Source organism: Melanotaenia boesemani, chromosome 20 (assembly GCF_017639745.1).
Source record: "Melanotaenia boesemani isolate fMelBoe1 chromosome 20, fMelBoe1.pri, whole genome shotgun sequence".
In the NCBI taxonomy this organism is placed as follows: domain Eukaryota; kingdom Metazoa; phylum Chordata; class Actinopteri; order Atheriniformes; family Melanotaeniidae; genus Melanotaenia; species Melanotaenia boesemani.
The window spans coordinates 30,707,100-30,731,108 of NC_055701.1; the positions used below are offsets into that span (position 1 = coordinate 30,707,100).

Consider the following 24,009-nt stretch of genomic DNA (forward strand, 5'->3'; position numbering starts at 1 on the left):
TCTTATCCAACTTTGTCATGGCGCCACGGTCTCGCCATGCAGCGTTGAGCAATGTCCAGATGACATCATCTGGACATGTAGATGTGGTTGGCATGGAACTGAAGTGAAACATGTGCAGTTTGGTACAAAATGAGTGTTGTATTTCAGAAATAATGGATTCCGTGCTTCATGGCGAAACATCAAAACTTGATGAGGCGCCGCCGCCGAACGCCACCTCCTATTAGAAAATTTTCAATAACTTTTGACTACGCATGCCTCTGGAGTGTTCAGACTGAGTTTGAGGTAAATACAATAAAATCTGTAGGAGGAGTTCGTTCAAATGCAAGGCAAAGAAACATGAAAAAATGACCCCAAAAATGACAATTTTTTCAAAATGGCCGACTTCCTGTTGAAGTTATCATATAGGTCCAAGAGGCTTTTTTGTACATCCTTCCATGTTCTATCAATATACTGGATTTCAGCCATATTGGTCAATGTAGTGGGCAGACATGATCAATTAAATATTTTTAGGGGGCGCTATAGAGCCGTATTACAATTTTTCCAGCATATGTCAATAAGGCAGAGTTCCCGACCTGACCGCGGTCCTCTCTGCCGAGTTTGGTGGAGATCAACGTTACAATTGGTCAGTTACAAGTACTTCCTGTTTGATGGCGTCGGACCACTATTCGCCAAGGTTACGTTTGGCAAAGGAACTTGAGATTTTTATTGGGGTATCATGAAAGGGTTTGACCTGTTCTGAAGTACTTTCAAGTGTGTAAGTGTCATTCCTGAGGAGATGGACCCCAGCGTCTGAAAAAAACCACTTCCTGTTGGAAGTGGGCGGGGCTTAGGGCTAGTCTGGAATTGGTCATATGGATCTGTTTAGGGCCGGATCCTGATTAATCCCTGCAAGTCTGATGGGGATTGGATCAGAATTGAGGGATTTATAGTGATTTATGATGTCATGGCGTCTTATCGAAGATCGCCATGACACCACGGTCTCGCCCTGCAGCATAGAGCAACAGTTTTCACTGGTTATCATCACCAACTTGTTTTCTGCTGTCTGACCCAGTTTGGACCTGGTTGTGTTCAAAACGTCAGATAAGATGGTCTCCAAGTAAAAACCATGACTTACTGTCGCCAGGGGGCGTGGCCAATTCATAACCCAAATATTGACATGTAGAGGTGTTCAGGATGGGAATGGCATCATACATGGCAATTTTGGTTCAAATATATTGTTTTACGTGGAAGTTATATCACTTTCGTTCTTCACGGCGAGACATCAAATTTTGAGGCCCCACCCCCTCCATGCCCTTTCTCCTATTAGAAAACTTTCAATAACTTTTAAAGACACATGCCTTCTGGACATCCTGAGCTATTTTGGTAGTGGTATGATGAAATCTCTGGGAGGAGATAGATTTTGAAAATGTCAGTAAAATGCCAAAATGGCGACTTTGACCCAAAATGGCCGACTTCCTGTTGGTTTTAGGCTGTTGCTCCAAGAGGCGTTTTTGTTTGCCCAAACATTTAGAATATATCTAGCGATTTTCATAAAGATTGATGACGTGCAGTGGCGGGGCATAATAAATAGGTGGCGCTCTCATTCAATTTGGCCCGAACAGTCCCGAGCACCCCAAAATATCAAATTTTTCACATTCCTTTGGGGGGGTACACAAAAATAGGCGCGTTTTCATGCATGTTCAGGTCCCCAAAAATGCCTCCAATGTTTAAGAAGAAGAATAATAAGAAGAAGAAGAAGAAGAAGAAGAATAAGGAAAAAACGGAGCAATTACAACAGGCCTTCGCACCGCCTTCGGTGCTCGGGCCTAATAAGGAAGAAACGGAGCAATTACAATAGGCCTTCGCACCGCCTTCGGTGCTCGGGCCTAATAAGGAAGAAACGGAGCAATTACAATAGGCCTTCGCACCGCCTTCGGTGCTCGGGCCTAATAATAATTAAAGCCGCAAGCGGCATCTATCGGGTCCGAGCTGCCTGGACCCCGCCACCCGATGTCACCATGACAACAGGTGGTGTAACGCGTTAAGGACCCAACGTGTGTGAATACTGTCAAGTTTGGTGCAGTTCCCATTCATTCCTGTGGAGATATAAGCAAACCGTGTTTCATGGCGAGAAGGCGTTTTCTGTCGGTTGCCACGGTAACACGCTTTCTCCTATTAGAAAGATTTGAGGAGCGTTTGGTCTCCAACTTGTCAGGAAGCTTCCCACCAAGTTTGGAGTCAGTCGTACGAATCCCCTTAGAGTAGTTCGTTAAAATGGCAGTGAAATCCAAGATGGCGGGCAGTCCGTTGCCATGGCAACAGGTGTTCTATTGACATCAATGCTGGACTTGGGGTGTCACAAGTATGAATCCTGTCAAGTTTGGTGCAGATCCCACGTATTGCTATGGACATATAAGCAAACAGTGTTTCATGGCGAGGGCATTTTTCCGTCGGTTGCCACGGTTACACGCTTTTTCCTATTAGAAAGATTTGAGGAGCGTTTGGTCCCCAACTTGTCAGGAAGCTTCCCACCAAGTTTGAAGTCAGTCGCACGAATCCCTTCAGACTAGTTCGTTAAAATGGCAGTGAAATCCAAGATGGCGGGCACTCCGTTGCCATGGCAACAGGTGTTCTATTGACTTCTTTGCTGGACTTGGGGTGTCACAAGTATGAATCCTATCAAGTTTGGTGCAGATCCCACGTATTTCTATGGAGATATGAGCAAACCGTGTTTAATGGCGAGGTCTTTTTCCATCGGTTGCCACGGTAACACGCTTTCTGCTATTAGAAAGATTTGAGGAGCGTTTGGTCCCCAACTTGTCAGGAAGGTCCCCACCGAGTTTGGAGTCGGTTGGACCATTCCCCTCAGACTAGTTCGTTGAAATGGCAGTGAAATCCAAGATGGCGGGCGACCCGTTGCCATGGTAACAGGTGTTTGATTGACTTCTTTGCTGTACTTGGGGTGTCACACGTATGAATACTGTGAAGTTTGGTGGAGATCCCATCTATTTCTATGGAGATATAAGCAAACCGTGTTTCATGGCGAGAAGGCGTTTTTCCGTCTGTTGCCACGGTAACATGCTTTCTGCTATTAGAAAGATTTGAGGAGCGTTTGGTCCCCAACTTGTCAGGAAGCTTCCCATCAAGTTTGGAGTCAATCGCACGAATCCCCTCAGAGTAGTTCGTTCAAATACGATGTGTGTAAAGTGGGAAAAATGGCAAAAAAATGGCCGCACACGCCAAGATGGCGGGCACCCCGTTGCCATGGCAACATGTGTTACATTGAGTTTTTTGGTCAACACGGGGTGGTACACGTGTGTGCCGAGTTTCGTCTTCCTACGTTGAAGTAGACTTCCTGTTCCCCATTCATGTGGTGATTTTTGGTGACTGTAGGTGGCGCTGTTGAGCCAATTTTGCACTGAATAGTATGCGGACCTTAGAATATCCGATTTTCGCCGGGCTTGACGTGTGTGCCAAGTTTCACAACTTTTCATGGGTGTTTAGGGGGTCAAATTTGGCGTCGAAATGCTTAGGAGGAGGAGGAGAAGGAGAATAATAATAAACATAGCAGAAACAATAGGGCCTTGCCATACTTTGTATGGCTCGGACCCTAATAAACATTTGGAAAACAATAGGGTCTCGCCATACTTTGTATGGCTCGGACCCTAATTAAAGCCGCAAGCGGCATCCATCGGGTCCGAGCGGCCTGGACCCCGCCACCCGATGTTGCCATGACAACAGGTGGTGTAACGCGTTAAGGACCCAACAAGTATGAATCCTGTGAAGTTTGGTGCAGTTCCGATGTATTCCTATGGAGATATGAGCAACCGTGTTTCATGGCGAGAAGGCTTTTTTCCGTCAGTTGCCACGGTAACACTGTTTTTCCTATTAGAAAGATTTGAGGAGCGTTTGGTCCCCAACTTGTCAGGAAGCTTCCCACCAAGTTTGGAGTCAGTGGCACGAATCCCCTCAGACTAGTTTGTTGAAATGTCAATGAAATCCAAGATGGCGGCCATCCCGTTGCCATGGCAACAGGTGTTCGATTGACTTTTTTGCTGGACTTGGGGTGTCACAGGTATGAATCCTGTCAACTTTGGTGCAGATCCCATGTATTTCTATGGAGATATGAGCAAACCGTGTTTCATGGCGAGAAGGCTTTTTCCGTGGGTTGCCACGGTAACACGCTTTTTCCTATTAGAGAGATCTGAGGAGCATTTGGTCCCCAACTTGTCAGGAAGGTCCCCACCGAGTTTGGAGTCAGTCGCACAAATCCCCTCAGACTAGTTCGTTCAAATGGAAATGAAATCCAAGATGGCGGCCTCCCTGTTGCCATGGCAACAGGTGTTCGATTGACTTGTTTGCTGGACTTGGGGTGTGACACGTATGAATACTGTGAACTTTGGTGCAGATCCCATCTATTTCTGTGGAGATATGAGCAAACCGTGTGTCATGGCGAGAAGGTCATTTTGCGTGGGTTGCCACGGTAACACGCTTTCTGCTATTAGAAAGATTTGAGGAGCGTTTGGTCCCCAACTTGTCAGGAAGCTTCCCACCAAGTTTGGAGTCAATCGCACGAATCCCCTCAGACTAGTTCGTTCAAATACGATGTGTGTAAAGTGCAAAAAATGGCAAAAAAATGGCCGCACACGGCAAGATGGCGGGCACGCCGTTGCCATGGCAACAGGTGTTCGATTGACTTTTTTGCTGGACTCGGGGTGTTAGACGTGTGTGCCGAGTTTCGTCTTCCTACGTCGAAGTAGACGTACCCGGACCCCATTCTATGGCGTATTTTTTTTACTTCTAGGTGGCGCTGTTGAGCCACTTTTGCATTGAAGTGTATGCTGACCTTAGAATATTGCGATTTTCGCCGGGCTTGACATGTGTGCCAAGTTTCACAACTTTTCATGAGTGTTTAGGGGGTCATATTTGGGGTCGAAGCGCTTAGAAGAAGGAGAAGAATAATTAAAGCCGCAAGCGGCATCCATCGGGTCCGAGCGGCCTGGACCCCGCCACCTGTCTCATACACGTCTTCCTAGCATGGTAGGTAGCCTGGTAACATGGTAGGTGACATGGTAAAACATGCAGCTGAGAATCTGAAACGTTGAAATACCAAGTTATCATTTTTTGCTACCATGCTAATTTGCTAGCTAACATGCTATGTTGCCATGACAACAGGTGGTGTAATGCGTGAAGGATGGAACGTGTATGAATCCTTTCAAGTTTGGTGCAGTTACCATTGATTCCTGTGGAGATATGAGCAAACCGTGTTTCATGGCGAGGAGGGTTATTCTGTCGGTTGCCACGGTTACAGGCTTTTTCCTATGAGAAAGATTTGAATAGCGTTTGTTCCCCAACTTGTCAGTAACGTTCCCACCAAGTTTGGAGTCTGTCGCACGAATCCCCTCAGACTAGTTAGTTGAAATGGCAGTGAAATCCAAGATGGCGGGCACCCAGTTGCCATGGCAACAGGTGTTTGATTGACTACTTTGCTGGACTTGGGGTGTCACACGTATGAATACTGTGAACTTTGGTGCAGATCCCATCTATTTCTATGGAGATATGAGCAAACCGTGTTTCATGGCGAGAAGGCCATTTTCCGTCGGTTGCCATGGCAACAGGTGTTTAATGGACTTCTTTGCTGGACTTGGGGTGTTACACATATGAATCCTGTGAACTTTGGTAAAGATCCCATCTCTTTCTATGGAGATATAAGCAAACCGTGTTTCATGGCGAGAAGGCGTTTTCCGTCGGTTGCCACGGTTACACGCTTTTTCCTATTAGAAAGATTTGAATAGCGTTTGGTCCCCAACTTGTCAGGAAGGTTCCCAGCAAGTTTGGAGTCGGTTGCACGAATCTCCTCAGACTAGTTCGTTCAAAAGGCAGTGAAATCCAAGATGGCGGGCACGCCGTTGTCATGGCAACAGGTGTTCAATTGACTTCTTTGCTGCACTTGGGGTGTGACATGTAAGAATACTGTGAACTTTGGTGAAGATCCCATGTATTTCTATGGAGATATGAGCAAACCGTGTTTCATGGCGAGAAGGTAATTTTCCGTGGGTTGCCACGGTAACACGCTTTCTGCTATTACAAAGATTTGAATAGCGTTTGGTCCCCAACTTGTAAGGAGGCTTCCTACTAAGTTTGGAGTCAATCGCACGAATCCCCTCAGACTAGTTCGTTAAAATACGATGTGTGTAAAGTGCAAAAAATGGCCAAAACATGGCCGCACACGCCAAGAGGGCGGGCACCCCGTTTCCATGGCAACAGGTGTTTCATTGACTTTTTTGCTGGACTCGGGGTGGTATACGTGTGTGCCGAGTTTCGTCTTCCTACGTCGAAGTAGACTTTCAGGACCCCATTCATTTGGGGATTTTTTTGGTCTCTAGGTGGCGCTGTTGAGCCATTTTTGCATTGAAGTGTATGCGGACCATAGAATATCGAAATTTGCTCGGGGCTTGATGTGTGTGCCGAATTTCACAACTTTTCATGGGTGTTTAGGGGGTCAAATATGGCTTTTAGGCGCTTAGAAGGAGGAGAATAAACATTTGGAAAACAATAGGGCCCCGCCATACTTTGTATGGCTCGGACCCTAATTAAAGCCGCAAGCGGCATCCATCGGGTCCGAGCGGCCTGGACCCCGCCACCCGATGTCGCCATGACAAGAGGTGGTGTAATGCATTAAGGACCCAACGTGTGTGAATCCTGTCAAGTTTGGTGCAGTTCCCATTTATTCCTGTGGAGATATAAGCAAACCGTGTTTCATGGCGAGAAGGTCATATTCCGTCAGTTGCCACGGGAACACGCTTTCTGCTATTAGAAAGATTTGAGGAGCGTTTGGTCCCCAACTTGTCAGGAAGCTTCCCACCAAGTTTGGTGTCAGTGGCACAAATCCCCTCAGACTAGTTCGTTCAAATGGCAGTGAAATCCAAGATGGCGGCCACCCCGTTGCCATGGCAACAGGTGTTCGATTGACTTCTGTGCTGCACTTGGGGTGTGACAGGTATGAATACTCTGAACTTTGGTGCAGATCCCATGCATTTCCATGGAGATATGAGCAAACCGTGTTTCATGGCGAGAAGGTCATTTTCCGTCGGTTGCCTCGGTAACACGCTTTCTGCTATTAGAGAGATTTGAGGAGCGTTTGGTCCCCAACTTGTCAGGAAGGTCCCCACCGAGTTTGGAGTCAATCGCACGAATCCCCTCAGACTAGTTCGTTCAAATACGATGTGTGTAAAGTGGAAAAAATGGCAAAAAAATGGCCGCACACACCAAGATGGCGGGTGCCACGTTGCCATGGCGACAGGTGTTACTTTGAGTTTTTTGGTCAACACGGGGTGGTACACGTGTGTGCCGAGTTTCGTCTTCCTACGTTGAAGTAGACTTCCGGGGCCCCATTCATGTGGTGATTTTTGGTGACTCTAGGTGGCGCTGTTGAGCCAATTTTGCATTGAATAGTATGTGGACCTTATAATATCCGATTTTCGCCGGGCTTGACGTGTGTGCCAAGTTTCACAACTTTTCATGGGTGTTTAGGGGGTGAAATTTGGGGACGAAGCGCTTAGAAGAAGGAGGAGAATAAACATTTCAGGAACAATAGGGCCTTGCCATACTTTGTATGGCTCGGACCCTAATAATAAACATTTCAGGAACAATAGGGCCTTGCCATACTTCGTATGGCTCGGACCCTAATTAAAGCCGCAAGCGGCATCCATCGGGTCCGAGCTCCCTGGACCCCGCCACCCGATGTCGCCATGACAACAGGTGGTGTAACGCGTTGAGGACCCAACAAGTATGAATCCTGTCAAGTTTGGTGCAGTTCCCATTTATTCCTGTGGAGATATAAGCAAACCGTGTTTCATGGCGAGAAGGCGTTTTCCGTCGTTAGCCACAGTAACACGCTTTTTCCTATTAGAGAGATTTGAGGAGCGTTTGGTCCCCAACTTGTCAGGAAGGACCCCACCAAGTTTGGAGTCAGTCGGACGATCCCCCCCAGACTAGTTCGTTCAAATGGCAGTGAAAGCCAAGATGGCGGCCACCCCGTTGCCATGGCAACAGGTGTTCAATTGACATCAATGCTGGACTTGGGGTGTCACAAGTATGAATCCTGTCAAGTTTGGTGCAGGTCCCACGTATTCCTATGGAGATATAAGCAAACCGTGTTTCATGGCGAGGTCATTTTCCATCAGTTGCCACGGTTACACGCTTCTTCCTATTAGAAAGATTTGAGGAGCATTTGATCCCCAACTTGTAAGGAAGCTTCCCACCAAGTTTGGAGTCAATCGCACGAATCCTCTCAGACTAGTTCGTTCAAATAGCAGTGAAATCCAAGATGGCGGGCACCCCGTTGCCATAGCAACAGGTGTTCAATTGACTTCTTTGCTGGACTTGGGGTGTCACACGTATGAATCCTGTGAAGTTTGGTGCAGATCCCACGTATTTCTATGGAGATATGAGCAAACCGTGTTTCATGGCGAGAAGGCGTTTTTCCGTTGGTTGCCACGGTAACACGCTTTCTGCTATTAGAAAGATTTGAGGAGCGTTTGGTCCCCAACTTCTCAGTAAGCTTCCCACCAAGTTTGGAGTCAGTCGCACGAATCCCCTCAGACTAGTTCGTTCAAATGCGATGTGTGTAAAGTGCAAAAAATGGGAAAAAAATGGCCGCACACGCCAAGATGGCGGGCGCCCCGTTGCCATGGCGACAGGTGTTACATTGAGTTTTTTGGTCATCTCGGGGTGTTGCACGTGTGTGCCGAGTTTCGTCTTCCTACGTTGAAGTAGACTTCATTTCATTTCATTTATTTATTCATACACACATCCATATTCACATGTTCTACACCTTTTCATATGGCTTAGCCAGGATCGTGTATAAATCAGGTCTCCTTAGGAAGCTACCTAAAGCTTATAAGCAGGAACCTGTGTACATAATGACAATTTTAAGAAGAAAAAAAAGAAGAAGAAAAAATCATACAACATTAATGTACCGACAACAATAGTATTACATACTAAACACACACACACACACAAAAAAAAAAAAAAAAAAAAAAAAAACAATTTCCCTAGGGCTAGAGAGTTTACAACTTAGGTATTGGAATGTTTGTATGAATTGATCAGAATGGTTTTTAACATCTTTTTAAAGGTGGAGATGGATTTTAACACTTTCAACTTGTCGTCGAGCTCATTCCAAATCTGAGGGCCCCTGCATACAATGCTCAGGCTGGTGCTAGCGAGTCTTCTTTTTTTACCACTGATAAGATATTTGTTCCTGGTATCATGAGTATGGGCTGGGGCCCAGATTGGAATGAGCTCTGACAGCCTATTATTCATATTATTCACAATTTGGAACATTATACATGCATTTTGAAATGTATTTAGCTCCTTAAGTCGAAGAAGATGTAAGCGAGAAAATAGGGGGTGGCTGGGGGCATTAAAACTGGACCAAGACATGACTCGTACCATCTTCTTTTGTAGGGCTTCTAGTTTCTTTAGGTGACTGGGAAATGTGTTACACCATATGACATTACAGTAATTAATATGGGGCTCAAACAGGGTCTTGTACAGGGTGAGAAGTGCAGTTAAAGGAAGATAGTGTCTTATTTTGAAGAGCAGACCGACATATTTGGATAGTGTTGATATCAGGTGGTCAATATGGCTTTTGAAGTTAAGAGACTTGTCAATTAGAACCCCCAGGAACTTTGTAGAACTGACTTGTAATAAATTCTCATCGTTTACTTTCAGACAGATCCTGATTGTGTCAATTACTTTTTTATTTGATCTGAATACAATGTAGTTTGTTTTGCTGATGTTAAGGGAAAGTTTATTACACCTGAACCAGTTATCTATTTTATTTAATTCAGCATTTAAAAGAGTCTGTAGGTCTATTGAGTTTTTATGTGAAAGAAACAAGTTAGTATCATCAGCAAACATAATCTTATGTAGTATTTCAGATGAATTTACAAAGTCATTAATGTAGATAAGAAAGAGCAGTGGGCCCAGAATTGAACCCTGGGGGACCCCATATTTAATTTCCTTATTTATTGAAGTATGATTATTAATGCTAACATATTGTTGTCGATTGAATAGGTAACTTCTAAACCAGTTGTGTGGTATTCCTCTAATGCCATAATGATGCATCTTCCTCAGTAGTATTTCATGGTCGATGGTATCGAATGCCTTGGATAAGTCCAGAAAAATGCCAATTCCACACTCGCCTTGATCAAGAGCATCATTAATTTTCTCAACAAGATCCAGAATAGCCATGCATGTTGAATTCTTCTTCCTGAAGCCGTATTGTGAACTTGTTAGAATATGGAACTTGTCTAGGTATTCACTTAATCTATTGTACACAACTCTCTCTAGTACCTTTGAGAGAGTTGGTAACACAGCAATTGGGCGGTAATTGTTCATATTGTTTTTATCTGCAGATTTATAAATTGGAGTGATTCTGGCAATTTTAGTCATTTTCGGTACTACGCCATGAAGTAATGACAAGTTGATGCAGTGTGTGAGAGGTTTTACTATTATATGGGCAATAGCTATCAGGATTTTACTGCATATTCCATCTGCTCCTGCAGTGTAAGAGTTCTTAAGATTTATAATGATTTTATGGAGTTCTGCAGCATCAGTAGGTCTAAAAAAAAGGAATTTAAATAATTGCCAGAAAGATAGTTTTTGTAAGATAATCCTATAGGAGGTCTGATTTTGTTTGCAAGGTCTTCACCTATGGAAATGAAGTGGTCATTTAGGGTATTAGCGAGTAGGGATAGATTGCCATCCATGGAGTCAGGTAACACTGGTGACTTCTGACCTCTGTTTAGGACTTTATTTAGAATTGCCCATGTCCTTTTAGAATCACCTTGGGCTGCACTAATATGTTCTGTATAGTAGTTACATTTACTTTTCCTTAAAATATGAGTAAGTTTGTTTCTGAACCTAAAGTATTTATTTCTATTTTCATCAGTGGGGTTTTTTATGTAGGACTTGTAGAGTTTATTTTTGTGATTTATAGAATTTAGTATCCCTTTGGTAAGCCAAGGGTTACAATTACGATCACTGCATGTGACAGTCTTCTCAGGAATAGAGTTATGAATAGAATTAATTAATTCGTGAGTCAAGCTGTCGTATGCAGTGTTGGGGTCACTAGCATCATAAACACTTGTCCATGATTTAGCCTCCAAGCTCTCACAGAGTTGCTGCAGGGTTTTCTCATTTAGTACTTTGATTTTTTTCTTACAACGAGCAGGTACGGGTTTACATACAAAGTTAAGGAACAAAACAATAGGAAAGTGGTCAGATATGTCAGTAATGACTGTGCCAGATTCTAACTTTAAATTCCGAATATTTGTAATAATATTGTCAATGATAGACCTGGATGAATTAGATACTCTAGTAAAAGTATTTATGGTTAGAAAAAACGAGGAGGAATGTAGAGTGTTAGCAAACTCCTTTTTGATAGCGTCATCCTTGGAGATATCTATATTGAAATCTCCAAGGAGGATGCATTTATTGTTTTTCTTGTTCAATCCATAAAGAATTTCCTCTAATTTGGTATTGAAAATAGCAGGATTTGAATCGGGTGGTCTATAAATCACCCCAATAATAAGATTACAACCTTTACCAGTGTTTACATTAATAAAAAGTGAGTCAGACTGATCATCTCCCACACTTAAATTTTCACAAATATTGGCATGGAATCTGGAGTTTACATATAAACATACTCCCCCTCCTGTTCTTCCAAGTCTATTCTTGAAATACAATTTATAGCCCTGTAGATGAAGAGCATCAATGTATGACCTTTCACATAGCCAGGTTTCACTACAAGCAATTACATCAAAACTGCACCCAGTGGCAGATAATAGAGAAACTAATTGATCATGATGTTTGGTGAGGCTTCTAATGTTAAAATGAATTGCAGAAAAGTTGTTACTGTCCTTAAGATATTTAAGTTGTTCAGGTTCATATTGTTTACAAGTAATATTAACATTATCACAACAGTGCTGAGCATCTCCATCATGATTATTCAAATCATCCATACCCATTTAAGCACAGCGGTTTTACATTTAGCACCACAGGGAAAGCATACAAACATAAAATAAACATGCATAAACAAACCCACAAGGACAACCATGCACACTCATTCACATCCATACAGCCACATTCACACTCATACACACCAGAGGACATCCATTCACTCATGTGAAATACCGACTGACACCTCATTATTAGCTCTAGCTATCACTCGCCTTCCACAAAACAATGACAATAACAACAAAAGATGGCTATGCATAGAAGTTTATATTCATTTTAAAGAAGGCCAAGATCAATTTCATAATTATCACTAGAGTTCGCTACTGAACGGAACACTAATGAGACAAGAGGCAAAACAAAACAGTGTGTTCTTATGACTGTGGCACTTCATCTCGTGACCAGCCAGACGATGTTTATTATGGTAATGTTTTCACATACTTCTTGGCCTCTGTAGCTGATGGCAGGTGTATCCTACCTCCCTCCTTCGGTTTGATGAAGAGTCTGGCGGGGTACAGTAGGGTTGGCTTTAATCCAAGTTTATACAGCTGTGACATCACCTCACTGTATTCTTTGCGTTGTTCCACGATTTCCGGCGGGTAATCCTCATATATTGCTATAGAATGTGACTGAAACGTTAACTTGCCTCTTTTGGCCCGGGCTTCTCGGATGATCTTGTCCTTCACTTGGAACTTGTGTAGCCGGATGATTACCGGCCTGGGTCTCTGCCCCATCTGGGATTTAACGGAGAAGGTACGATGGGCCCTGTCGCACTCAGGCGGAGCATCCAGTACGTCTCCAAACACTTCGGCTAGCATCTTAGAGAAAAAGATGGTCGGTTGCTGTTGTCCCTCGATGGATTCGGGTAAGCCCAGCACCCTGATGTTATTCCGACGACTACGGGCCTCGAGATCTGTAACTTTTGCAAGTAACTTAGCGTTGCTGTCACTCAGCGTCGCACAAGTTTCTTCCAGAGCTGTCAGACGTAAATCTTGTTCAGTGGCATTTTTTTCGAGGTCGCCAATCTTCACCGAGTGATCGGAAACAGTAGCGTGAATGCGATCTAGCTTGTGTTCAAGCTTTGCTAGCGTTTCTTTAAAGTCAGCTGAAAGGACTTCCTGGGCCCCATTCATGTGGTAATTTTTGGTGACTGTAGGTGGCGCTGTTGAGCCGTTTTTGCATTGAAGTGTATGCGGACCTTATCATATCCGAGTTACGCCAAGCTTGACGTGTGTGCCAAGTTTCACAACTTTTCATGGGTGTTTAGGGGGTCATATTTGGGGTCGAAGCGCTTAGAAGAAGAACGGAGTAGAATAAACATTTCAACCACAATAGGGCCTTGCCATACTTCGTATGGCTCGGACCCTAATTAAAGCCGCAAGCGGCATCCATCGGGTCCGAGCTCCCTGGACCCCGCCACCCGATGTCGCCATGACAACAGGTGGTGTAACGCGTTGAGGACCCAACAAGTATGAATCCTGTCAAGTTTGGTGCAGTTCCCATTTATTCCTGTGGAGATATAAGCAAACCGTGTTTCATGGCGAGAAGGCGTTTTCCGTCGTTAGCCACAGTAACACGCTTTTTCCTATTAGAGAGATTTGAGGAGCGTTTGGTCCCCAACTTGTCAGGAAGGACCCCACCAAGTTTGGAGTCAGTCGGACGATCCCCCCCAGACTAGTTCGTTCAAATGGCAGTGAAAGCCAAGATGGCGGCCACCCCGTTGCCATGGCAACAGGTGTTCAATTGACATCAATGCTGGACTTGGGGTGTCACAAGTATGAATCCTGTCAAGTTTGGTGCAGGTCCCACGTATTCCTATGGAGATATAAGCAAACCGTGTTTCATGGCGAGGTCATTTTCCATCAGTTGCCACGGTTACACGCTTCTTCCTATTAGAAAGATTTGAGGAGCGTTTGATCCCCAACTTGTAAGGAAGCTTCCCACCAAGTTTGGAGTCAATCGCACGAATCCTCTCAGACTAGTTCGTTCAAATAGCAGTGAAATCCAAGATGGCGGGCACCCCGTTGCCATAGCAACAGGTGTTCAATTGACTTCTTTGCTGGACTTGGGGTGTCACACGTATGAATCCTGTGAAGTTTGGTGCAGATCCCACGTATTTCTATGGAGATATGAGCAAACCATGTTTCATGGCGAGAAGGCGTTTTTCCGTTGGTTGCCACGGTAACACGCTTTCTGCTATTAGAAAGATTTGAGGAGCGTTTGGTCCCCAACTTCTCAGTAAGCTTCCCACCAAGTTTGGAGTCAGTCGCACGAATCCCCTCAGACTAGTTCGTTCAAATGCGATGTGTGTAAAGTGCAAAAAATGGGAAAAAAATGGCCGCACACGCCAAGATGGCGGGCGCCCCGTTGCCATGGCGACAGGTGTTACATTGAGTTTTTTGGTCATCTCGGGGTGTTGCACGTGTGTGGCGAGTTTCGTCTTCCTACGTTGAAGTAGACTTCCTGGGCCCCATTCATGTGGTGATTTTTGGTGACTGTAGGTGGCGCTGTTGAGCCGTTTTTGCATTGAAGTGTATGCGGACCTTATCATATCCGAGTTACGCCGAGCTTGACGTGTGTGCCAAGTTTCACAACTTTTCATGGGTGTTTAGGGGGTCATATTTGGGGTCGAAGCGCTTAGAAGAAGAACGGAGTAGAATAAACATTTCAACCACAATAGGGCCTTGCCATACTTCGTATGGCTCGGACCCTAATTAAAGCCGCAAGCGGCATCCATCGGGTCCGAGCTGCCTGGACCCCGCCACCCGTGTCCTACACCTTTTCCTAGCATGGTAGGAAACCTGATAACATCATAGTTAACATGGGAAAACACCCAGCTGAAAATCTGAAATGTTGATATCCTTAGTTAGTATTTTTTCCTAGCATGCAAATTTGCTAGCTAACATGCTATGTTGCCATGACAACAGGTGTTGTAATGTGTTAGGGACCCAACACGTATGAATACTGTGAACTTTGGTGCAGATCCCATCTATTTCTGTGGAGATATGAGCAAACCGTGTTTAATGGCGAGGTCTTTTTCCATCGGTTGCCACGGTAACACGCTTTCTGCTATTAGAAAGATTTGAGGAGCGTTTGGTCCCCAACTTGTCAGGAAGGTCCCCACCGAGTTTGGAGTCGGTCGGACCATTCCCCCCAGACTAGTTAGTTCAAATGGCAGTGAAATCCAAGATGGCGGCCACCCCGTTGCCATGGCAACAGGTGTTCAATTGACTTCTTTGTTGGCGTTGGGTTGTGACACGTATGAATACTGGCAAGTTTGGTGCAGATCCCTTGAATTTCTATGGAGATATAAGCAACCGTGTTTCATGGCGAGATGGTCATATTTCGTGTGTTGCCACGGTAACACGGTTTTTCCTATTAGAAAGATTTGAGGAGCGTTTGATCCCCATCTGGTCAGGAAGGTCCCCACCAAGTTTGGAGTCAGTCGGATGAACCCTCTCAGACTAATTCATTCAAATGTCAGTGACATCCAAGATGGCGGCCACCCCGTTGCCATGGCAACAGGTGTTCGATTGACTTCTTTGCTGGACTTCGGGTGTGACACGTATGAATGTTGTCAAGTTTGGTGCAGATCCCATCTATTTCCATGGAGATATGAGCAAACCGTGTTTCATGGCGAGAAGGCGTTTTTCCGTCGGTTGCCACGGTAACACGCTTTCTGCTATTAGAAAGTTTTGAGGAGCGTTTGGTCCCCAACTTGTCAGGAAGCTTCCCACCAAGTTTGGAGTCTGTCGCACAAATCTCCTCAGACTAGTTCGTTCAAATGCGATGTGTGTAAAGTGCATAAAATGGCCGCACACACCAAGATGGCGGGCGGCCCGTTGCCATGGCAACAGGTGTTCTATTGAGTTTTGTGGTCGACTCGGGGTGGTACACGTGTGTGCCGAGTTTCGTGTTCCCACGTCGAAGTAGACTTTTGGGACCCCATTCATTTGGGGATTTTTGGGGTGTCTAGGGGGCGCTGTTGAGCCACTTTTGCATTGAAATGTATGTGGACCTTAGAATATGAAATTTTTCGCCGGGCTTGATGTGTGTGCCAAGTTTCACAACTTTTCATGGGCGTTTAGGGGGTCAAATTTGGGGTCGAAATGCTTAGGAGTATAATAATAATTAAAGCCGCAAGCGGCATCCATCGGGTCCGAGCTGCCTGGACCCCGCCACCCGATGTTGCCATGACAACAGGTGCTGTAACGCGTTAAGGACCCAACCTCTATGAAACCTGTCAAGTTTGGTGCAGATCCCACGTATTCCTATGGAGATATAAGCAAGCCGTGTTTCATGGCGAGGGCATTTTTCCGTCGGTTGCCACGGTTACACGCTTTTTCCTATTAGAAAGATTTGAGGAGCGTTTGGTCCCCAACTAGTCAGGAAGCTTCCCACCAAGTTTGGAGTCAATCGCACGAATCCCCTCAGACTAGTTCGTTCAAATGGCAATGAAATCCAAGATGGTGGCCACCCCGTTGCCATGGCAACAGGTGTTCGATTGACATCAATGGTGGACTTGGGGTGTCACAAGTATGAATCCTGTCAAGTTTGGTGCAGATCCCATGTATTCCTATGGAGATATGAGCAAACCGTGTTTCATGGCGAGGAGGCTTTTTCCGTGGGTTGCCACGGTTACACGTTTTCTCCTATTAGAAAGATTTGAGGAGCGTTTGGTCCCCAACTTGTCAGGAAGCTTTCCACCAAGTTTGGAGTCTGTCGCACGAATCCCCTCAGACTAGTTTGTGAAAATGTGAGTGAAATCCAAGATGGCGGGCGACCCGTTGCCATGGCAACAGGTGTTTGATTGACTTCTTTGCTGGACTTGGGGTGTGACACGTATGAATACTGTCAACTTTGTTGCAGATCCCATCTATTTCTGTGGAGATATGAGCAAACCGTGTTTAATGGCGAGGTCTTTTTCCATCGGTTGCCACGGTAACACGCTTTCTGCTATTAGAAAGATTTGAGGAGCGTTTGGTCCCCAACTTGTCAGGAAGGTCCCCACCGAGTTTGGAGTCGGTTGGACCATTCCCCTCAGACTAGTTCGTTCAAATGGCAGTGAAATCCAAGATGGCGGGCGACCCGTTGCCATGGTAACAGGTGTTTGATTGACTTCTTTGCTGTACTTGGGGTGTCACACGTATGAATACTGTGAAGTTTGGTGGAGATCCCATCTATTTCTATGGAGATATAAGCAAACCGTGTTTCATGGCGAGAAGGCGTTTTTCCGTCTGTTGCCACGGTAACATGCTTTCTGCTATTAGAAAGATTTGAGGAGCGTTTGGTCCCCAACTTGTCAGGAAGCTTCCCATCAAGTTTGGAGTCAATCGCACGAATCCCCTCAGACTAGTTCGTTCAAATACGATGTGTGTAAAGTGGAAAAAATGGCAAAAAAATGGCCGCACACGCCAAGATGGCGGGCACCCCGTTGCCATGGCAACATGTGTTACATTGAGTTTTTTGGTCAACACGGGGTGGTACACGTGTGTGCCGAGTTTCGTCTTCCTACGTTGAAGTAGACTTCCTGTTCCCCATTCATGTGGTGATTTTTGGTGACTGTAGGTGGCGCTGTTGAGCCAATTTTGCACTGAATAGTATGCGGACCTTAGAATATCCGATTTTTGCCGGGCTTGACGTGTGTGCCAAGTTGCACAACTTTTCATGGGTGTTTAGGGGGTCAAATTTGGCGTCGAAATGCTTAGGAGGAGGAGGAGAAGGAGAATAATAATTAAAGCTGCAAGCAGCATCCATCGGGTCCGAGCGGCCTGGACCCCGCCACCCGATATCGCCATGACAACAGGTGTTGTAATGCGTTAAGGACCCAACCTGTATGAAACCTGTCAAGTTTGGTGCAGATCCCACGTATTCCTATGGAGATATAAGCAAGCCGTGTTTCATGGCGAGGGCATTTTTCCGTCTGTTGCCACGGTAACATGCTTTCTGCTATTAGAAAGATTTGAGGAGCGTTTGGTCCCCAACTTGTCAGGAAGCTTCCCATCAAGTTTGGAGTCAATCGCACGAATCCCCTCAGACTAGTTCGTTCAAATACGATGTGTGTAAAGTGGAAAAAATGGCCAAAAAATGGCCGCACACGCCAAGATGGCGGGCACCCCGTTGCCATGGCAACATGTGTTACATTGAGTTTTTTGGTCAACACGGGGTGGTACACGTGTGTGCCGAGTTTCGTCTTCCTACGTTGAAGTAGACTTCCTGTTCCCCATTCATGTGGTGATTTTTGGTGACTGTAGGTGGCGCTGTTGAGCCAATTTGGCACAGAATAGTATGCGGACCTTAGAATATCCGATTTTCGCCGGGCTTGACGTGTGTGCCAAGTTTCACAACTTTTCATGGGTGTTTAGGGGGTCAAATTTGGCGTCGAAATGCTTAGGAGGAGGAGGAGAAGGAGAATAATAATAAACATAGCAGAAACAATAGGGCCTTGCCATACTTTGTATGGCTCGGACCCTAATAAACATTTGGAAAACAATAGGGCCCCGCCATACTTTGTATGGCTCGGACCCTAATAATTAAAGCCGCAAGCGGCATCCATCGGGTCCGAGCGGCCTGGACCCCGCCACCCGATGTTGCCATGACAACAGGTGGTGTAACGCGTTAAGGACCCAACAAGTATGAATCCTGTGAAGTTTGGTGCAGTTCCGATGTATTCCTATGGAGATATGAGCAACCGTGTTTCATGGCGAGAAGGCTTTTTTCCGTCAGTTGCCACGGTAACACTGTTTTTCCTATTAGAAAGATTTGAGGAGCGTTTGGTCCCCAACTTGTCAGGAAGCTTCCCACCAAGTTTGGAGTCAGTGGCACGAATCCCCTCAGACTAGTTTGTTGAAATGTCAATGAAATCCAAGATGGCGGCCATCCCGTTGCCATGGCAACAGGTGTTCGATTGACTTTTTTGCTGGACTTGGGGTGTCACAGGTATGAATCCTGTCAACTTTGGTGCAGATCCCATGTATTTCTATGGAGATATGAGCAAACCGTGTTTCATGGCGAGAAGGCTTTTTCCGTGGGTTGCCACGGTAACACGCTTTTTCCTATTAGAGAGATCTGAGGAGCATTTGGTCCCCAACTTGTCAGGAAGGTCCCCACCGAGTTTGGAGTCAGTCGCACAAATCCCCTCAGACTAGTTCGTTCAAATGGAAATGAAATCCAAGATGGCGGCCTCCCTGTTGCCATGGCAACAGGTGTTCGATTGACTTGTTTGCTGGACTTGGGGTGTGACACGTATGAATACTGTGAACTTTGGTGCAGATCCCATCTATTTCTGTGGAGATATGAGCAAACCGTGTGTCATGGCGAGAAGGTCATTTTGCGTGGGTTGCCACGGTAACACGCTTTCTGCTATTAGAAAGATTTGAGGAGCGTTTGGTCCCCAACTTGTCAGGAAGCTTCCCACCAAGTTTGGAGTCAATCGCACGAATCCCCTCAGACTAGTTCGTTCAAATACGATGTGTGTAAAGTGCAAAAAATGGCAAAAAAATGGCCGCACACGGCAAGATGGCGGGCACGCCGTTGCCATGGCAACAGGTGTTCGATTGACTTTTTTGCTGGACTCGGGGTGTTAGACGTGTGTGCCGAGTTTCGTCTTCCTACGTCGAAGTAGACGTACCCGGACCCCATTCTATGGCGTATTTTTTTTACTTCTAGGTGGCGCTGTTGAGCCACTTTTGCATTGAAGTGTATGCTGACCTTAGAATATTGCGATTTTCGCCGGGCTTGACATGTGTGCCAAGTTTCACAACTTTTCATGAGTGTTTAGGGGGTCATATTTGGGGTCGAAGCGCTTAGAAGAAGGAGAAGAATAATTAAAGCCGCAAGCGGCATCCATCGGGTCCGAGCGGCCTGGACCCCGCCACCTGTCTCATACACGTCTTCCTAGCATGGTAGGTAGCCTGGTAACATGGTAGGTGACATGGTAAAACATGCAGCTGAGAATCTGAAACGTTGAAATACCAAGTTATCATTTTTTGCTACCATGCTAATTTGCTAGCTAACATGCTATGTTGCCATGACAACAGGTGGTGTAATGCGTGAAGGATGGAACGTGTATGAATCCTTTCAAGTTTGGTGCAGTTACCATTGATTCCTGTGGAGATATGAGCAAACCGTGTTTCATGGCGAGGAGGGTTATTCTGTCGGTTGCCACGGTTACAGGCTTTTTCCTATGAGAAAGATTTGAATAGCGTTTGTTCCCCAACTTGTCAGTAACGTTCCCACCAAGTTTGGAGTCTGTCGCACGAATCCCCTCAGACTAGTTAGTTGAAATGGCAGTGAAATCCAAGATGGCGGGCACCCAGTTGCCATGGCAACAGGTGTTTGATTGACTACTTTGCTGGACTTGGGGTGTCACACGTATGAATACTGTGAACTTTGGTGCAGATCCCATCTATTTCTATGGAGATATGAGCAAACCGTGTTTCATGGCGAGAAGGCCATTTTCCGTCGGTTGCCATGGCAACAGGTGTTTAATGGACTTCTTTGCTGGACTTGGGGTGTTACACATATGAATCCTGTGAACTTTGGTAAAGATCCCATCTCTTTCTATGGAGATATAAGCAAACCGTGTTTCATGGCGAGAAGGCGTTTTCCGTCGGTTGCCACGGTTACACGCTTTTTCCTATTAGAAAGATTTGAATAGCGTTTGGTCCCCAACTTGTCAGGAAGGTTCCCAGCAAGTTTGGAGTCGGTTGCACGAATCTCCTCAGACTAGTTCGTTCAAAAGGCAGTGAAATCCAAGATGGCGGGCACGCCGTTGTCATGGCAACAGGTGTTCAATTGACTTCTTTGCTGCACTTGGGGTGTGACATGTAAGAATACTGTGAACTTTGGTGAAGATCCCATGTATTTCTATGGAGATATGAGCAAACCGTGTTTCATGGCGAGAAGGTAATTTTCCGTGGGTTGCCACGGTAACACGCTTTCTGCTATTACAAAGATTTGAATAGCGTTTGGTCCCCAACTTGTAAGGAGGCTTCCTACTAAGTTTGGAGTCAATCGCACGAATCCCCTCAGACTAGTTCGTTAAAATACGATGTGTGTAAAGTGCAAAAAATGGCCAAAACATGGCCGCACACGCCAAGAGGGCGGGCACCCCGTTTCCATGGCAACAGGTGTTTCATTGACTTTTTTGCTGGACTCGGGGTGGTATACGTGTGTGCCGAGTTTCGTCTTCCTACGTCGAAGTAGACTTTCAGGACCCCATTCATTTGGGGATTTTTTTGGTCTCTAGGTGGCGCTGTTGAGCCATTTTTGCATTGAAGTGTATGCGGACCATAGAATATCGAAATTTGCTCGGGGCTTGATGTGTGTGCCGAATTTCACAACTTTTCATGGGTGTTTAGGGGGTCAAATATGGCTTTTAGGCGCTTAGAAGGAGGAGAATAAACATTTGGAAAACAATAGGGCCCCGCCATACTTTGTATGGCTCGGACCCTAATTAAAGCCGCAAGCGGCATCCATCGGGTCCGAGCGGCCTGGACCCCGCCACCCGATGTCGCCATGACAAGAGGTGGTGTAATGCATTAAGGACCCAACGTGTGTGAATCCTGTCAAGTTTGGTGCAGTTCCCATTTATTCCTGTGGAGATATAAGCAAACCGTGTTTCATGGCGAGAAGGTCATATTCCGTCAGTTGCCACGGGAACACGCTTTCTGCTATTAGAAAGATTTGAGGAGCGTTTGGTCCCCAACTTGTCAGGAAGCTTCCCACCAAGTTTGGTGTCAGTGGCACAAATCCCCTCAGACTAGTTCGTTCAAATGGCAGTGAAATCCAAGATGGCGGCCACCCCGTTGCCATGGCAACAGGTGTTCGATTGACTTCTGTGCTGCACTTGGGGTGTGACAGGTATGAATACTCTGAACTTTGGTGCAGATCCCATGCATTTCCATGGAGATATGAGCAAACCGTGTTTCATGGCGAGAAGGTCATTTTCCGTCGGTTGCCTCGGTAACACGCTTTCTGCTATTAGAGAGATTTGAGGAGCGTTTGGTCCCCAACTTGTCAGGAAGGTCCCCACCGAGTTTGGAGTCAATCGCACGAATCCCCTCAGACTAGTTCGTTCAAATACGATGTGTGTAAAGTGGAAAAAATGGCAAAAAAATGGCCGCACACACCAAGATGGCGGGTGCCACGTTGCCATGGCGACAGGTGTTACTTTGAGTTTTTTGGTCAACACGGGGTGGTACACGTGTGTGCCGAGTTTCGTCTTCCTACGTTGAAGTAGACTTCCGGGGCCCCATTCATGTGGTGATTTTTGGTGACTCTAGGTGGCGCTGTTGAGCCAATTTTGCATTGAATAGTATGTGGACCTTATAATATCCGATTTTCGCCGGGCTTGACGTGTGTGCCAAGTTTCACAACTTTTCATGGGTGTTTAGGGGGTGAAATTTGGGGACGAAGCGCTTAGAAGAAGGAGGAGAATAAACATTTCAGGAACAATAGGGCCTTGCCATACTTTGTATGGCTCGGACCCTAATAATAAACATTTCAGGAACAATAGGGCCTTGCCATACTTCGTATGGCTCGGACCCTAATTAAAGCCGCAAGCGGCATCCATCGGGTCCGAGCTCCCTGGACCCCGCCACCCGATGTCGCCATGACAACAGGTGGTGTAACGCGTTGAGGACCCAACAAGTATGAATCCTGTCAAGTTTGGTGCAGTTCCCATTTATTCCTGTGGAGATATAAGCAAACCGTGTTTCATGGCGAGAAGGCGTTTTCCGTCGTTAGCCACAGTAACACGCTTTTTCCTATTAGAGAGATTTGAGGAGCGTTTGGTCCCCAACTTGTCAGGAAGGACCCCACCAAGTTTGGAGTCAGTCGGACGATCCCCCCCAGACTAGTTCGTTCAAATGGCAGTGAAAGCCAAGATGGCGGCCACCCCGTTGCCATGGCAACAGGTGTTCAATTGACATCAATGCTGGACTTGGGGTGTCACAAGTATGAATCCTGTCAAGTTTGGTGCAGGTCCCACGTATTCCTATGGAGATATAAGCAAACCGTGTTTCATGGCGAGGTCATTTTCCATCAGTTGCCACGGTTACACGCTTCTTCCTATTAGAAAGATTTGAGGAGCATTTGATCCCCAACTTGTAAGGAAGCTTCCCACCAAGTTTGGAGTCAATCGCACGAATCCTCTCAGACTAGTTCGTTCAAATAGCAGTGAAATCCAAGATGGCGGGCACCCCGTTGCCATAGCAACAGGTGTTCAATTGACTTCTTTGCTGGACTTGGGGTGTCACACGTATGAATCCTGTGAAGTTTGGTGCAGATCCCACGTATTTCTATGGAGATATGAGCAAACCGTGTTTCATGGCGAGAAGGCGTTTTTCCGTTGGTTGCCACGGTAACACGCTTTCTGCTATTAGAAAGATTTGAGGAGCGTTTGGTCCCCAACTTCTCAGTAAGCTTCCCACCAAGTTTGGAGTCAGTCGCACGAATCCCCTCAGACTAGTTCGTTCAAATGCGATGTGTGTAAAGTGCAAAAAATGGGAAAAAAATGGCCGCACACGCCAAGATGGCGGGCGCCCCGTTGCCATGGCGACAGGTGTTACATTGAGTTTTTTGGTCATCTCGGGGTGTTGCACGTGTGTGCCGAGTTTCGTCTTCCTACGTTGAAGTAGACTTCATTTCATTTCATTTATTTATTCATACACACATCCATATTCACATGTTCTACACCTTTTCATATGGCTTAGCCAGGATCGTGTATAAATCAGGTCTCCTTAGGAAGCTACCTAAAGCTTATAAGCAGGAACCTGTGTACATAATGACAATTTTAAGAAGAAAAAAAAGAAGAAGAAAAAATCATACAACATTAATGTACCGACAACAATAGTATTACATACTAAACACACACACACACACAAAAAAAAAAAAAAAAAAAAAAAAAAACAATTTCCCTAGGGCTAGAGAGTTTACAACTTAGGTATTGGAATGTTTGTATGAATTGATCAGAATGGTTTTTAACATCTTTTTAAAGGTGGAGAT

The 24,009-nt window shown here is 45.6% G+C and overlaps 1 long non-coding RNA gene across 1 annotated transcript; it reads right to left on the reverse strand.

Moving 5' to 3' along the window:
* Positions 1–12,125: 12,125 nt before the first annotated feature.
* On the reverse strand, positions 12,126–23,811 carry LOC121631801. The gene is made up of 3 exons (XR_006008800.1): positions 23,645–23,811; positions 12,547–12,548; positions 12,126–12,138 (listed from the first exon to the last, which is right to left on the reverse strand). It is a non-coding gene; the product is annotated as an uncharacterized LOC121631801 (long non-coding RNA).
* Positions 23,812–24,009: the final 198 nt, after the last annotated feature.